The sequence below is a fragment of the Erythranthe guttata genome, chromosome 14 (assembly GCF_056151865.1).
Source record: "Erythranthe guttata isolate IM_541 chromosome 14, IM_541, whole genome shotgun sequence".
In the NCBI taxonomy this organism is placed as follows: Eukaryota; Viridiplantae; Streptophyta; class Magnoliopsida; order Lamiales; family Phrymaceae; genus Erythranthe; species Erythranthe guttata.
The window spans coordinates 12,275,704-12,291,058 of record NC_142546.1 but is presented as its reverse complement, the minus strand read 5'-3'; the positions used below and the strand labels follow the sequence as shown (position 1 = coordinate 12,291,058).

At 33.4% G+C, this 15,355-nt stretch overlaps 1 long non-coding RNA gene across 1 annotated transcript; it reads right to left on the bottom strand.

Moving 5' to 3' along the window:
* Positions 1–9,915: 9,915 nt before the first annotated feature.
* LOC148765209 (uncharacterized) lies at positions 9,916–10,776 on the bottom strand. Its single transcript, XR_016029783.1, has 3 exons — positions 10,669–10,776; positions 10,481–10,583; positions 9,916–9,944 (listed from the first exon to the last, which is right to left on the bottom strand). It is a non-coding gene; the product is annotated as an uncharacterized LOC148765209 (long non-coding RNA).
* Between the last annotated feature and the right edge of the window lie 4,579 nt (positions 10,777–15,355).

Below are 15,355 nucleotides of genomic sequence, written 5' to 3'. Positions count from 1 at the left end.
AAGGTTGAAGCTCGCCGTCGAAGCGTTCATTGACTATGCAATTACCTGGTGGGACCAGTTTGTCTTAACTAGGCGCCGCTGTGGTGAACCATCAATTGATGATTGGGAGTCCATGAAGGCAGTTATGAGAAAGAGGTTCGTTCCTGCCCATTATTATAGGGAATTGAAGATGCAAAGCTTGAGGCAAGTTACTAAGTCAGAATAACGGAGTTCGCCGAGCTGGGATTCGCAAAGAAGTTCTCCAACGAGCATGGTGAGAATCGTTGCAAAAGCCTAAAAGAGAGAAATCAAAAACCGAGAGCAATTCAAGACTAAGAGAGGAGAGTGTCCGAGCAAACAATTCGTGAACTTGTGGTCCAACATTGCTGATGATTCTGCAAAGGAGAAAAAAAATTATTTACGTGTCACCACCTCAGAGGAATGATAACATTGAAATTCCCATGGAGGAAAATGTTCTACACATCATGGAAAGCATTGGTGTAAAAATTGAAGGGATGCAAGACGATATTGTTGAGTTGCAGCCCAAGGAGGATGAAAAGTGCAAAACCGTCCCACCACTTGAAGAAGAAATTGAAGGATCGGATTCGAGGACGAATCCTTTTGAAGAGGTGGAGAATGATATGATCCAACCATTCATCGAAGTTAATGCCGAGTTAAGCAAAGTGCAAACTCTCAGTGTGAATGTTGATGAGATGTCGGTGCCTAGAGAGATCCTTCAATCATTCTCTATACAGAGGTTGAACACATTGGGACTTCGAGCTACAAAATATCCATGTTCATATACACTTCAATGGCTGCAAGATGGTGCGGAGATGTGTAAGTTTTCTACCGAATAGAGTGATCGATCATGAGATTGATTTTGTTTATACTCCTTGTTATATTTGTCCGGATTCGAGGACGCATCCTTTTAAAGAGGGGGAGTATGATACGATCCTAGCAAGCTAATTGGAAGAAGCGCAAACGTATTAGTTTTAAGAGGATATTCGAGTTTTCCTTGGAGAAGAAAGGTTGGAATCAAATGTTTGAGATGTCTATGGTTTGGAATTGGAAGAAAAGAAAGAGAAGAATTCGTTGGACAAGTCGAATTCCATGAATCCGAGATTCTCACCTATTCTGGCACTGTTTACAATTCGAGTTATAACTCTCGCATCTAAAGTCCATTTAAACTGATTCAAAATGATTCAGAAAACTAACTGAAAGCTCTACAACTTTCATGTTTTGAGCGAAGAGATATTCGAAGTGGAACAGTGTTGACATTGAGCTTTAATTGCATGCACGTGCACAACCCAATGTCTGCGCGAGTTACGAAGGTTGATGGAGAAGTCGACTTGAAGATCAAGTTATATAATTTATTTATGCACGTTTTTAATTTAGGATTTATTATGTTTTTTATTATTTTAGAGTCTTTTATGGTTGGGATTTGCTTATTTATAAGTTTCCTTATTTTATATTAGGTAGGAGTCCTTATCCTTGTGAAAAAAAGAGTCTTTTTAGATCATATAAATAGGTTGCCAATTTGGCCTATTTTGATGGACGAATTTTAATCAATATTTGAGTATATTGAGAGTTATTTCTCCTTCACTGTTCTACAGCAACTTCGGGATTTTACAAGTGGGTTCTTGTAACTTTCTTAGCGACATAATATTGGTTTCTGGTTCTTTCTAACCACGGGGTCAATATTCCACCTTGATAATAATGGTTTCTAGCTCTTTATAGATATTGGGTCATTATTCCTTGCTTCCGCCAAATTGAATCTTTATTTTTGGATTCGATCTTGCTTCCGCGTAAGGTATTGGGTCTCGTAACAGGTTCTACGGGGTTCGTATCACTTATGCCTCTAGAATGCGAGGCAATGGCGATGCTAACGGCTATTAAAATGGCAAGGAATAAAGGTTGGGAGTCAATTATTCTTGAAGGGGATTGTCTCCAAGTTATTCGAGCGCTCCGATTATTTATCGTTTCGTGCTTTAGTGGAACTTTGTCTCTAATCTCTATATTGGCCAAAAACTTCCGTTTATGCTCCTTTCATTTTATTAAGTGCTTTGGTAATTGTTTAGCTCATGTTTTAGCAAAAACTTTGGCTAAAGATTGTATTATTGGTACTGAACTTCCTTTGGAGGTTGTGGTTTTTTTTTTTGGACTGGAAAACAACAAAATATTATTACTTCAAGATAACAGTTCTAATATAAGGATAAAAACATCTGCGAGGATAAGATTCGGTTATGTTGCCAGTTAGAATGTTGTTCAAAACAGAGGAAATGATTCAAAATATCTGGTTTCACTACTTTTCAATATAATGCCCATCTTAGCAAGTCCATTCGCAGCTCCGTTAATCTCACGATATCCAAACTGCAGTGTAACTTCTTCAAAACTATTCAACATCTTTAACGATCCCTCGAGGAGAACATTGAGGTCCTTGGGAACCTCCTGCCTAGGAACACAGATGATCAAAAATAAACAGTAAGATTCGATAATTAATTATCTTTATATCACGATCCCTTGCCATTTTAATTCCTTCGAAAAATTCCCACATTTCAGCCTTATTGTTAGAATAAATGCCAATATTTTTAGAAAATGCGGACACGAAGTTTCCATTGGGATCCCCAATGATCCCACCAATATCTGTATTCCCTGGGTCAGAACTTGATGCACAATCAATGTTTAATTTATATCAGTCTATAGGAGGTGGATGCCATTTAAAACGAAAGATGGGAGCCGTTTTGGAGACAATTTGAAAAGAAGCTTTAGAATGCATGGATTGGGTCCAAATGTTTTGGAAACTTATAGGTTTACTGAGGAAAACGTTTTCATCCCTAAAGCCAGTTGATGTTGGAAAGCCGGATATTTTCGAATGTGATAAAGAAGAAAAGGCTGTGGCTTTTGCCTAATGATATTTCATCATTTTCCTCAAAAAAAAAATTAATAAAAATAAAATGCAAATATCGAATAGAAGATAAATTTTCCAAATAACCTCTCAAAAAGCTTACAAATTGTGATTATGTCTAAGATCTGACGAGGTAAGTTCCGCAATATTGGTTAAGGAATAAATGTCATTTTCTTAATCAATAAATAACTTAATTGATGTTTATCAAACATCTTCATGCTGGAAGATACGGAGAACGTATCATAATTATATTCGAGCTCAATAATAGAATTTTGAGAATAAGATGAGACAACAAAAAATTCATATATGGTTATTTATAAGGGTGAAATGCAAGAACATAATGACAAATACAGTTAAATAGAAAAGAGACGTCTTACTTTTTTATCTTGCAAATATATCCACACATCAATACTTATTTGCAACTAAGGAAAATTCTCTTGTATATATCAAAATTACCCCTAATTCCATGAAATCCTAATTCACCCAAATCCATTGAGTCAATTTCACCAATCAACCAATTTTGACCCCTACCTTAATTTTAACCGTCATCGCCAGTAACTGCCGAGCAACCGTTGTTGATTTTTTTTTTTTTTTCTGAATTTTTCCCCTGTTATAGCTGTTGACCGACGGTCTAGGTGTTGACTTTTTTTTTTTCTCTCGCTTTTAAATTGGCCTAAAATAATATTACTATTAACATAACAATATTATTGTGTTAACTATAATATTATTGGGTTGGATTGTAATATTACTGTCTTGGTCTGCAACTGCAATAAACTGTCAGACAGTAATGGGACAATAATATTATTGTGTTAATATTAAGATTATTGTCTCAAACAATAATATTTTTCTTAACACGGTAATATCACAGTGTCGCTTGTTTTAAATATTTTTTTTTTTTAAGAAAATGGGTAAAAAATATTTAATATTATTGTTGAAGATTAATATTACCGCCGTGGAAATATAATAATTAAAAACAAATATTTGAAAGAATAAAAAAAGTTCAACGCCGGAGACCTGCGTCAAATGCGGTGGTGGGAAAAAAATAAAAATAAAAAGTCAACAACGGTCGGTTACTGAAAAAAAAAAGTTCCGAAAAGATTTTTTTTTTAAATTCTGAAAATTGGGATTATTCGGATATATTTGTTAAAATCAAGGGTCAATGTTCAATGTTTACTAAATTAGGACATTATGAATGAAGGTGATGTAAATTATATTGTGAGGGACATTTGTGCAAGAGACAAAGCGATGAGGTTTTTTGTAGGATTGATTTTTGTCTAACTAGGAGTGCAAATAAGCCGTCCTCCGTAGGATTATATGCAATGTTCTAAAAATCAGCCGAGGATGTCGATTAACTGGTCTCCGAGGCGGAGGGGGTCCCAAACCTTTACGATTTTAGTGTAAATGTTTGAAAAATCGGTTTTTTGCCTATAAGGTGGTTTGAGACGGTCCGAGGCGGTACGATGCGGTCAAACCTTTAAGGCGGATCAAACTTGGTGGCAAAAATCGGTTAAAAATTATTTATTTTTTATTTTTTATTTTTATAATTTAAAATAAAAGTTGAGATTTATTACAGGCCGTGAATCTAGTAATTAGGGGACGGCCGTTTGGTCGCCTATGATATTTGGTCATTTGGACGAATAAACTAAGTCAAGAATAGGTTTGTGCCGCATATTCATATATATTGTTTGGCTAGGATTTTATGTCACTTCTCTTCTCTCTGTCTTTGTGTATTTTAATTGGCCAGGATATTATTATTATTATTATTATTATTATTATTATTATTATTATTATTATTATTATTATTATTATTATTATTATTATTATTATTATTAGTTGGGGCACTGCACGAGGAAGAAAAGGAGATAGCATGTGGGGGAGCTGTAATAGGTTAAAGCAAAAAGAGAAATATTAATTTGCCCAAAAACATATAGTATTAATTAAATTCTACAATATAATATATTAAAGAGAAGTCTGTGCAACAGTTGTGCTTAGAGAAGTGTGAAAAATTGAAGTGTGGAAAGACCAACTTTTGGTGTACGGAAATGGGGCAGAAACAGAGCAGAAGAGGCCTTATTAGAAGCATGTTTGTTGGCAGTGGTCCCTTTTCAATGGAAGTATCATCATCTGTCATGTGCTCTTCTGATATCTGCTCACATGCTAAAAAGCATTATCTATATATAATTGCATTCCTTTTACATATTTACATCCTTCACAAAAGTGTCAATTATTTAGAGCACAAAACACCTCTAATTGACTGGCTGCACATGTTTAACTATATAATGAATATTGGACTCTTGTGATATTAAATATGTCTAAGGTGCTTTATTCTACCTGTCAAAGTTTGTTCAAATACTACATTAAAATCCACCTAAAAATAATATAACTTTTTTTTTTACTTAATCTTTGAGGAGAAGACTCGCCTCAATGCTTTAACAAAAATATTATGAGCTTTTTTTTCGACTTAATTTTCTTTTTGAGTATTTATAAAAGTAACTTTTATTTTTTATCATCACATATATGAATCAATATCCTTTGATTTAAAAACAATTTTTTAAATAATTAAAATTGCATTCGAAATTTTGTTAGGATAACAAACCTCACTTTTATTTAAGTAAACAATCTTATTTAAATAAAGTTTATTAATTTTCAATCATTTATGAGAATTTGCAAAGAATGTCCAAGTGTTTTTTTAAAATTAATTAATTGTATGGAAATATTCTAATATTATCCGAAATGATGTGTTGATTTAGATATATAACACACAAAATATCATTCTAAAAATTTAACGATCGAGAAAGATTGTAGCACAATATTTAAGTAATTTGTCTTGATTAGAGTAAACAGAGAATAACTTTTGTAGCTATTGTTTAGTCTTATGAGCTAGTATATTCAACATGTCTTAAACAAGATATGGTGAGATCTGTTTCATCTTTGTTTTATATGAAACTATATTATTTCTTGTTATCAACAACTTATTTATTTTCATAATTCCTTGATATTTAACATACACATTTAATTGACGTGCTCTTTTTGGATTTCAAAATACGAGAGATTCCAATGTAGAGTCAAATGTAATGTTTGAGAATCTAGACGGAGTGCAATAATTATTTTGTGTTTAATTAATTGTTGGAAGCTCGATCTATATTTTGTCATTTGGTCTTTATAGTAGTCCGATGGATTATTTAATTACTTGAGAAAATAAAATTCAAACAATTGTAATAGAAGTAAGAGAGGGACGGGAATTTGGAGCCTATGGACTTCCAATTTTCGTCCACTATGTATTACTTGGTGGAGAATGAATTATTTTCTTAAGTTATTTCTTTCTACAATATGTTCTAGACCTTTCATACACAAGATTTAGTTGAAGAGAGATATAAAACTTTTTCCCCTACTATGGCCTCCCTACACGATTTTTGAGAGAATTTATCTGTATATTTTTTTCTCAGTTTCTCGATTATAGACTTCAATTTTTTTTCTAGATATAAGCTCACCTAGTAGAAATATTACATCAGGGGTATACAATAGAAGATCGGATATCGAAAAAGCTAATTGGTGGAGGGCAATTTTTCCGAAGGATCCCTTATGTTGATTCTTGTTGTTGCATAAATACAAGACGGCGATTATGATCGAATTTGAATCCCTCGTAAGTTCTAGATTAATTTTTACTTTCTCAATCATCTCATATACATGCATGCTAGAAAACTTTTGACCGAAAAACTTCAGGGAGTCATATCTCAACACATTTGTGCACAAAAAAATTCTAGATTAGCAAATTAAAGTTTATTGTTAGAAGATTTGCAAACGCCCCAACTTTTAGACTTAAAAAAATATTTAAGTCTTTGTTCACAACCGCTAACATCTATTTCGGCAAACAATATGTCTAAATATAGTTAATCCACTATTGTAGAAGTTTTCCTTAAAGCATGATACAATCCTTTGAGTCATTTACAATTCAAAAGTCGCGTTAAGTTGAAATATTTTTTTATTGGAATATTTATTAAATTTTTTAGTTGGTATTAAAAAACTGTTGATTTTAAATGTCTATCAAAATCCACTCGTTCTGTTGAGACATATTACTTGTTACGACATTAGGTGTGGTAATAGAATTATTGTGTTGTCACACTAATTAACCTACTAAAAGCAGAATAAAAAACACAAGAATTTAATGTGGTTCGTATACAACTTACCCTACATCCACGAGTGCAAACTAGTTCAGATTTAGAGTGTACATTAATAGGACTTAATAAAACACTAAAAACTCCCTCTTTATGTTATACGCAGTTCTTGCACACGACTCGAACTTGTTGATAATCAAACCAATTCCTCCATCCGCACTCTTGGACTCCTTCCAATGTTGAACACCCTTCAAACGGTGGATCGACTTCTCCCGAGATCTTTTAAGCACTTCTCCCGAAATGCCGATCTTATTTATGGCATGATAGAAGAAACCCCTCATGTTGCCACACCTGATGTGCCGACAGGGCTGCAGCACGGGTTGCACCCTTCAAAGCCTTTGTGCTGAGATTTTTCTTATTAAAGCTCCATAGGACTCATATGAGGCTGAGGGCCTTATATAGGCACACAATCACCACCCTATACCTAATTTGGGCCCTAAGAAATCGATTTAACTAGGTAATAGAATCCTAGTCGATTTCTATTTCTATTCTAGATAAGTACAAAAGATACATAACTAAAATATAATACATGGAAGTAAATCTAAGTCCTAATAACAATATTACAAAAACATGACTCTAACTAATTTCAAAATAAACATAGAAAACAAATCTTTGCCAATCTTTAATTTCCACGTATGGCGGACTTCTTCAATCTTCACTAATAGAAATCGGGCGACAACACAAACAATATTAAAAAATGATGAATATTCCAATCAATTAAGCGTTTTTGATGTATCGTAGATGAATTAATCAATATAAGTCTGTAATGAAATGAACCATCAATGTACATCTTGGGTTTCCTCATTGTGGAGATGGCCAAAACACCCAACTTAAATGAGGCCTAAAATGTTGAGCCCACATGGAAAATCCTAGGTATTTAAGCTTGATTAGATACAAGTTTAAGGTGAGAAAATAATGCAAATGTTTGCTACTTAGAGAAAGGAAAATGAGAGAAGTGTTTCCCAAAATATATAACGGTTGAATCGCCCTAATTTTTTAACACAGTGTTCACGGTGCATCAATATACATTGTGAACTGTGAATATATGAATCCGAGCTCTTTAAATTTGGAACTGGTCATAAAACAACCATTGCTATTTTTTTGTTTTAGGAGATTCGAGCAACTTGTTTGGACGCAATTTTCGGGAAATCGAAACGTTGGATTTGGCCAAAATTTTGGACAGGATATTCTAGGCATGTAATATTATATTATCTGCGGGCGAGATAATATTTGGTGCCTCTTTACTCTGGATAATAATTAAGGGTCCATTAGATATAACCCCCTTAGTCTTACAAATATTAGGTGTAGATCCAAACTCAAATTTGCCATTTTGATAAAAACCCATATTTTACTAATCATCAATACCCTCAATCAAATCCCACAAATCCCGTTACTTTACCTTTTGAAATTATATCAAACCTCTCTCTATTTTCCCGTTAAAACACTATCCCCACAAACCCACTACCAAAATCTGCAAACGTCCCAAAGAAAACCAGAAATTTATACACCGTCAATTGACGATTTTATGCACTCCGAAATCCCTCCCTATTTTCCCGCCGGGTTCGCCGCTTCCACCTCCGACCGCCGCCACCTCCGTCACCGTTGTCGCCGGTGGCCACCGACGATAACAACGATATTGGCCATAAGCAACACCTCCACCACCGCCTAGTCCTCCACCACCACCACATCCGACCACCTCCACCTCCAAGACCGCCAAAAACGACCAAGACCTCCGCCGCTCCCGCCTCCAAGGTCGTAACAATTAATTAGGAGTGATATCGTCGTTGGCCGCCGTCGCCGCCGCCGTCACTGCTCCAATCTAGGGTTACTCAAATCTAGGATTACTCAAATCTAGGGTTTTGATAATTCTTCGGCCCATAGTTGATTAACGAGATGCATAGTCGAATTACATCTGTATTAATAGACTATCCCATATCATTTAATAGACTATCCCACTAATATAATTTGACTATGGATCTCGTTAATCTACTATGGGCCGAAGAATCATCAAAACCCTAGATTTGAGAAGTGACGGCGGCGGATTTGTGTTTTAAAATTACGTTAATTATCTCATATCATTTAATAGACTATCCCATATATCTAATTCGACTATGGGTTTAGCTATTTGACTATTGGGCCGAAGAATCAACAAAATCCTAGATCTGATAAGTGATGGCGGCGGATTTGTGTTTTAATATTGTTAGACTATGCCATATCATGTAATAGACTATCTCATTGATCTAATTCGACTATGGATCTCGTTAATCGACTATGGATCCCGTATTATTCAACCACATAGTATATTAATAATTTCAATATAGTACATTAATCTGCTATGATAGTATATTATGGTTATAGTAGTGATATGAAATTGTGTTACAAACAATATACCACTGAAATGACAAGAACATTGAGAACAAAACCAACGTAAAGTATTCCAACATAACCAATAAAATATTACATTAATAATCTCATAATTTCAATATAGGGTTTTGATAAAATACTTAAAACACATCATAACACAATCAAACCAATATGTCGAGTTAAAAAACTCTAGTACATTAATAATCTCATAATAGTATAATAAAATGATAATGGTTATCATACGGTATTCATAATAGTATACTACTGTATTACAACGGTTTAACACTTACCCGAAGTTACCGAGCCATTACATCGTAAACACGACATTAATTAAACATATCAAATCTTAGGGTGGTTTGGAAAATAACAACCATCGAAATCATTTGAATTCATTGAGTTTATGTCCTCGTCGCTATCATCAGGAATGCAGTCGACTTCTTCTTCGAACAACTGCACAAAGCATGCATTGAATGCCTCACTTCCAGTGACATCAACGGCTCCAACTAGTTCACCCCCACCCCCTGTTCCATCATCATCAGAAGTAACAACTTCAGCATCATATGAACCTAAAATCATGAAACGAACTTAAAAATGCTGAATACTAAAAATGATTAAATAGACTGCAAATACATTTGAATGACAATAAATTAACATCATCAAAAATAAACTTGAAAATGCATAACCCATACAATCATTTAAAAAAAACTGCGAAAATGTATTTCAATGTACTACCGAGCAAACTAAAATCAACTGTTATAAACAAATAAACCAACTATCACTCGATTATTGCGTAAACCAACTACGACACTCATATAAAACAACTCTGGTCCGACTGCGTGAACCATCCTCTGCCAACTCTGTGAATCCTCTTCCAAACAAACATCATCAGCCAAAATAAAGATGTATATGTGACGACGTAATTTTTTTAAGAAACGATCTACTTTACTACCAATATAATCAACGTATCAACACAAATCTTAAAATGTCTACCCACCATAACACAACAACCCCCGCACAAAAATACAGCGAAAATAAAAACGAAAAAAAAAGTTCATACCCGCTTAACGACGGACAACGATGAACGCTCAGATCCGAACCTACCTCCACGCCGGTGAAAACTTCTTCAAAGCCGATGGAAACGATGAATCGATGGAGAAATTCTTCAAAACCGGTTGTACACGTTGTGATAATAAATACAGCGAAATTAAAAACGAAAAAAAAAAACGAAAAAAAACACATTCATACCCGCTTAACGACGGACAACGATGAACGCTCAAATCCGAACCTATTCCCACGCCGGTGAAAAAATCTTCAAATCCGATGGAAAACGATGAAACGCTGGAGAAATTCTTCAAAACCAATTGTACAAGATTTGATAGAAACTGCCAGTATACTCACGTAATTTTATTCCGTGATTTTAGGCAACGTATCAGCAATCTCATATCATGTAGTTAAGGAAATAAATGCCGTTCAAAAATAAAACAGGGGTATTAAAGGGAAATTACATAATATATTTTGCCAAGTTGGCAAATTTGGGTGTATCTCAAAAAGGGAAAAATTAATTGGATCTACCTCATTAGAAAATATAAACAAGGGGGTTATCCCTAATAAACCCAATAATTAATTATGGAACCAGTCACAATTTAGTGAGGTTTTTCTTATTTTTCTATCGTTTCGTTTGTTGCGAATATTTGGGTATCTTGAAGATTAAGTGATTTTAATCATATGTGGTGGATTAATAAACTCATTTTACTCTTTCATTATATTGGATTGGTTAGTGGATTTCGCTCCAGTGGTTTTTTTTTACTCACATTGAGGAGTTTTTTCACGTCGCTGCTTGTGTTAGTGTTTGATTTTGAACTGTGCTTGTTGCATCTTTGGTTGCTATATTGGTTATTATTTTCTTCTAGGTTCACACAAGGCGATATAATTTTATTTCCAATGCGTTGCCATTATCCCAACAAAGTGGTATAAGAGCACGTGTTTGCGTTTTGTGCCTTGTCGTGAAGATGCAAACTAATACAACTTACGAAGTGAGTAGTCTAAGGATAATGATGTGATCCTTATCACATCAAGAAATTAGAGATTTCAAAGGTTTTCGGGCTGTTATATACATTGTAGGTTGAAACATAAGAAGTATGAAGTGGACTAATTCAAGCATTGAGGCCCAACTTGAGTCCAAATCCAGCACAAGGTTATCCACATTCCAAATGAGATCAAATCAAATTTAAGAGACAATTACAAAGATATCAATCCTTATATGCCCTAATTGATAGAATTATTTTGTAGACCCCCCATTTCTAAATTATATAGAACTAACTACCAAGTGGATTGCATTATAGGGGAAACCCCCCTCATTTCAAAATTTTTTATATACCCCCTCTGGGCCACCCTGAAGTCCCTATAATACCCATTTAAAATCAGTTTTAAACCCTAGCCACTACAATCGTCTCTCTCTTCTTCTCCCAGATTCAAAATCCCGCCTCCACAAACCTCCCACCGGCGAAATTGCTTCTCGGAGCCATAACTCTCTCTCCGGTGGTCGGAATTCGATGGTTTAACTACCGTTGGATTCCTCTCGTCGAGCTCTTTCTTTTGGTGGTGATTTCATTTAGTTTCGAGCGCTGATATGTTTCTGCAATTTTTTTCATTCGAGGACGGTGGTCTTGCCGGAGCTTTATTTTGTGTTCCACCCGTCGAAATTTGACGGGCCACCCACCGTTAGATTCCTCTCGTCGGGATCTATATTTTGATGGTAATTTCATTTATTTTTATGTTTTCAGATTTATTTCTATATTTTTTTTGCATTTGTGGGCGCGCGGAACCGTTGGTTGTTATTAGCGGCGTCTAGGGTTTTTGGTAGAAGGCAAGGGGGTGAGGAGTCACTGTCTGTTTGATTTAAAATCTGTAGCATTTCCCAACAATAACCTCTCTCTCTATCTCTCAATCTCTTAGTGTTTTGTTGATTTTTGAGTGTTTTGATGTTTTCTTCAAATTTTGTTGATTTGCACTAAAGTAATTTCTTTCTGTTTTGATTTTGCAATTGCAGCTTAATGAAGGCCATTGACCCTTTCCTTGAAGGTGTCAAGTTTTTTTTGAAGTTACATCTGATTTTTTCAACAGACTGTATACATTACTGTACATTACTATACATTACTATAGTGACATGTAGTTACATATGCGTATATTTGTATATTTTCGATTTGTATTTTATTGGTTCTGATGTGATTTATAAAAAAAATATTGAAATTTGTAAATTTATGTTGGGGTTTTATGAATTTATTTTGTATAAGCCAGTATTCGTGTGTGTATACAATTGATCGACTAAAAATATGGGGAAAAAAAACGAACATAACTATGAATTACTATAGGTACTATAGTTACATGTAGTTATTTTCAGTACTGTAAACATATTGTTTTGAAAATTAAAAAAGAAGAATTAAAAAAAATTAAAAAAAAAAAAATTTAATTTAAAAAAAAATTAAAAAACTAAAAAAATTAAAAAAATAAATAAATAAATAAATATATATATATATATATATATATATATATATATATATATATATATATATATATATATATATATATATATATATATATATATATATAACAAACAGGTTTATAAAAAATAAAAAAAAGAAAAGAAAAGAAATAATAATAAATAAATCAGCGAAAATGATAAATGCAGGACCATAAATGCTGAATGCAGTTTGGCCGAAAATTGCATATAAGGGTAGTATAGTACTTTCGCTTCTCCAGGGGGTATGTCAAAGGATGATTTGAGCTTGGGTTTATCCCTAATTTATTTGGTGGCTAGGGGGTATGTAAAATAATCCCAAGGATAATAGACTAAAAAACCTCGCTTTTATGTATATGATATACTTATTTTGAATAAAGTTTATTCATTTAAGTCATTTGCAAGAATCAATGCGTGTGTGTTTCAAGTAGCTTTAATTAGATATTGATTAATTGTCAATTAATTAAACGTACAAGTCTATTATTCTAATAGTATTTGAAATGGTGTGCTACGACACACAAAAAGATCATTTCGAAAGTTCGTTTAAAATATAAAGATTAAACATTCACAATCTAGATGGAATTGGAGTAACTATTAGTTAAAAGATTGTAGCACAATATTTTAGTGATTGGTTTTGATCACGGGAAATAGATAATAATTTTGTAGTGATCGTTTTGACATATTGTGCTAGCACACCCGACATGTGTTGAACAGGACAAATTGAAATAATTATTTCATCACTGATTAAATATAATACTATATTATTTTTAGTTTACAAGAAATTACTTAACTTCTTAATCCCTAGATAATTAACGTGCAATGTGAGAGATTCATATATTGAGTCAAAAGAGCCCCATTACGTTGGGTGGAGACACTAAGAATTAATATGACTAAATTAATTATCGAAAAGGAATTCACATCTCTGAACTATGGGATTGTTTAATAATCTTTGAGTAACTTATGGGTTTTGTTTCAGAAACTTGGCCGAGTAGATTTCTTATCCGACAAACACAAATAATTTAAGCGGGAAAGACTCAGGATAATATGTCAAGTTAATTTATTTTTCAGTGAATAAATAAATTGGTGGTCATTTGATTATCTAATATGAGGAGAAATTAAGTATGATAAACAGGAGCTCGAAATATAATTTTGAGAATATAATCGAAAATCAATAATTATTTGATAGTGGAAATTTAAATAATTATTTAGTATTTAATTAAATGAATTATTTCTAGAATTTGGAATTAATTATTTATAAAATTGTCCGTATTGTATTTTCTCCTTTAGTCCCTATTGTAGCCCAATGGATAATTCTAATAAATTGAGAAAATATAATTAAATCAAATAAATAAGGTGAAGGATAATTGAAAAATTATTTGGCTAATTTTAGCCTCTAATTTTCGGCCATAGCAAGAGAGGGAGGATAAATAATTTTTCCTTGGATTTTTCCTACTTCAACTCCTTTTAAAATCTTTAGAGATAAGATGAAGGAAAGTTGGAGTCCTTTATGACTCAAATTTTCGGCCCCTATTCTATGATAGAGTTGGAAGAAAATTTGATTTTTCAGTCATTTTCCTAGTGCAACTTTTTCTAGACCCTAATATATATAGTACTTGATGGAAGAGAAAAACCACTTGTTCCATAAACTAGTTTTGACCGATTTTTACAAGAAAAATAAGAAAAAAAATTCTCTCTTCTTCTTCGTTATTTTCTTAGTTTTAGATTTAGATATTTTTCTAGGCACGATCCCACAATCGTAGAAAAATAAATCCGGGATATAGAATAGAAGATTAGGGGTTTTAAGCTCTACAATTTTAGAAAAGCTAGGGGTGATGGGAGGTCTTCGTTCGTACGCCGAAGATATTTTGGATATGCTCTCCCAAACGTAAGTCCTTAGATTAGATTTATTTCACTTTAACTAAATCAAATCTATGCATGCTAATTAAAAAAAAAAAACCCGGCCTCATACGAATTTTCATTGGCTCATGAGGTTCACATCCCAATAATTGGTATCAGAACTTCTTTGATAATTCGTTTGAGGTTCGCCATCTTGTCCGAAATTGCATGAGACATAAAAATTCATATGTTGCATGTAGCGTTTTGTTTATGACTTTGTTTTGCAGAATTGAAAATCCGCTATTATGGTTATGATTGTTTAATTATGTTTTATGTGATTGGATCCTACTGCTTCGTGAGTGCTTGGTTACTAGTCAGTTGTTATTCTCATCGCGAGATATTGATGGAAGATCATGTGCCTACGATAATTTTTATTCTTTGTAATTTTTCTAGATTAGATTTAGATTGTAAATTACATAGATATAAATAGATTAGCATGTTTTATTTTTTTGTTTACGAATTTACGGGAAAACAAGGAGACGAGACGAAGCAAGGTGAGGTGAACCGGTCGGTGTCCGA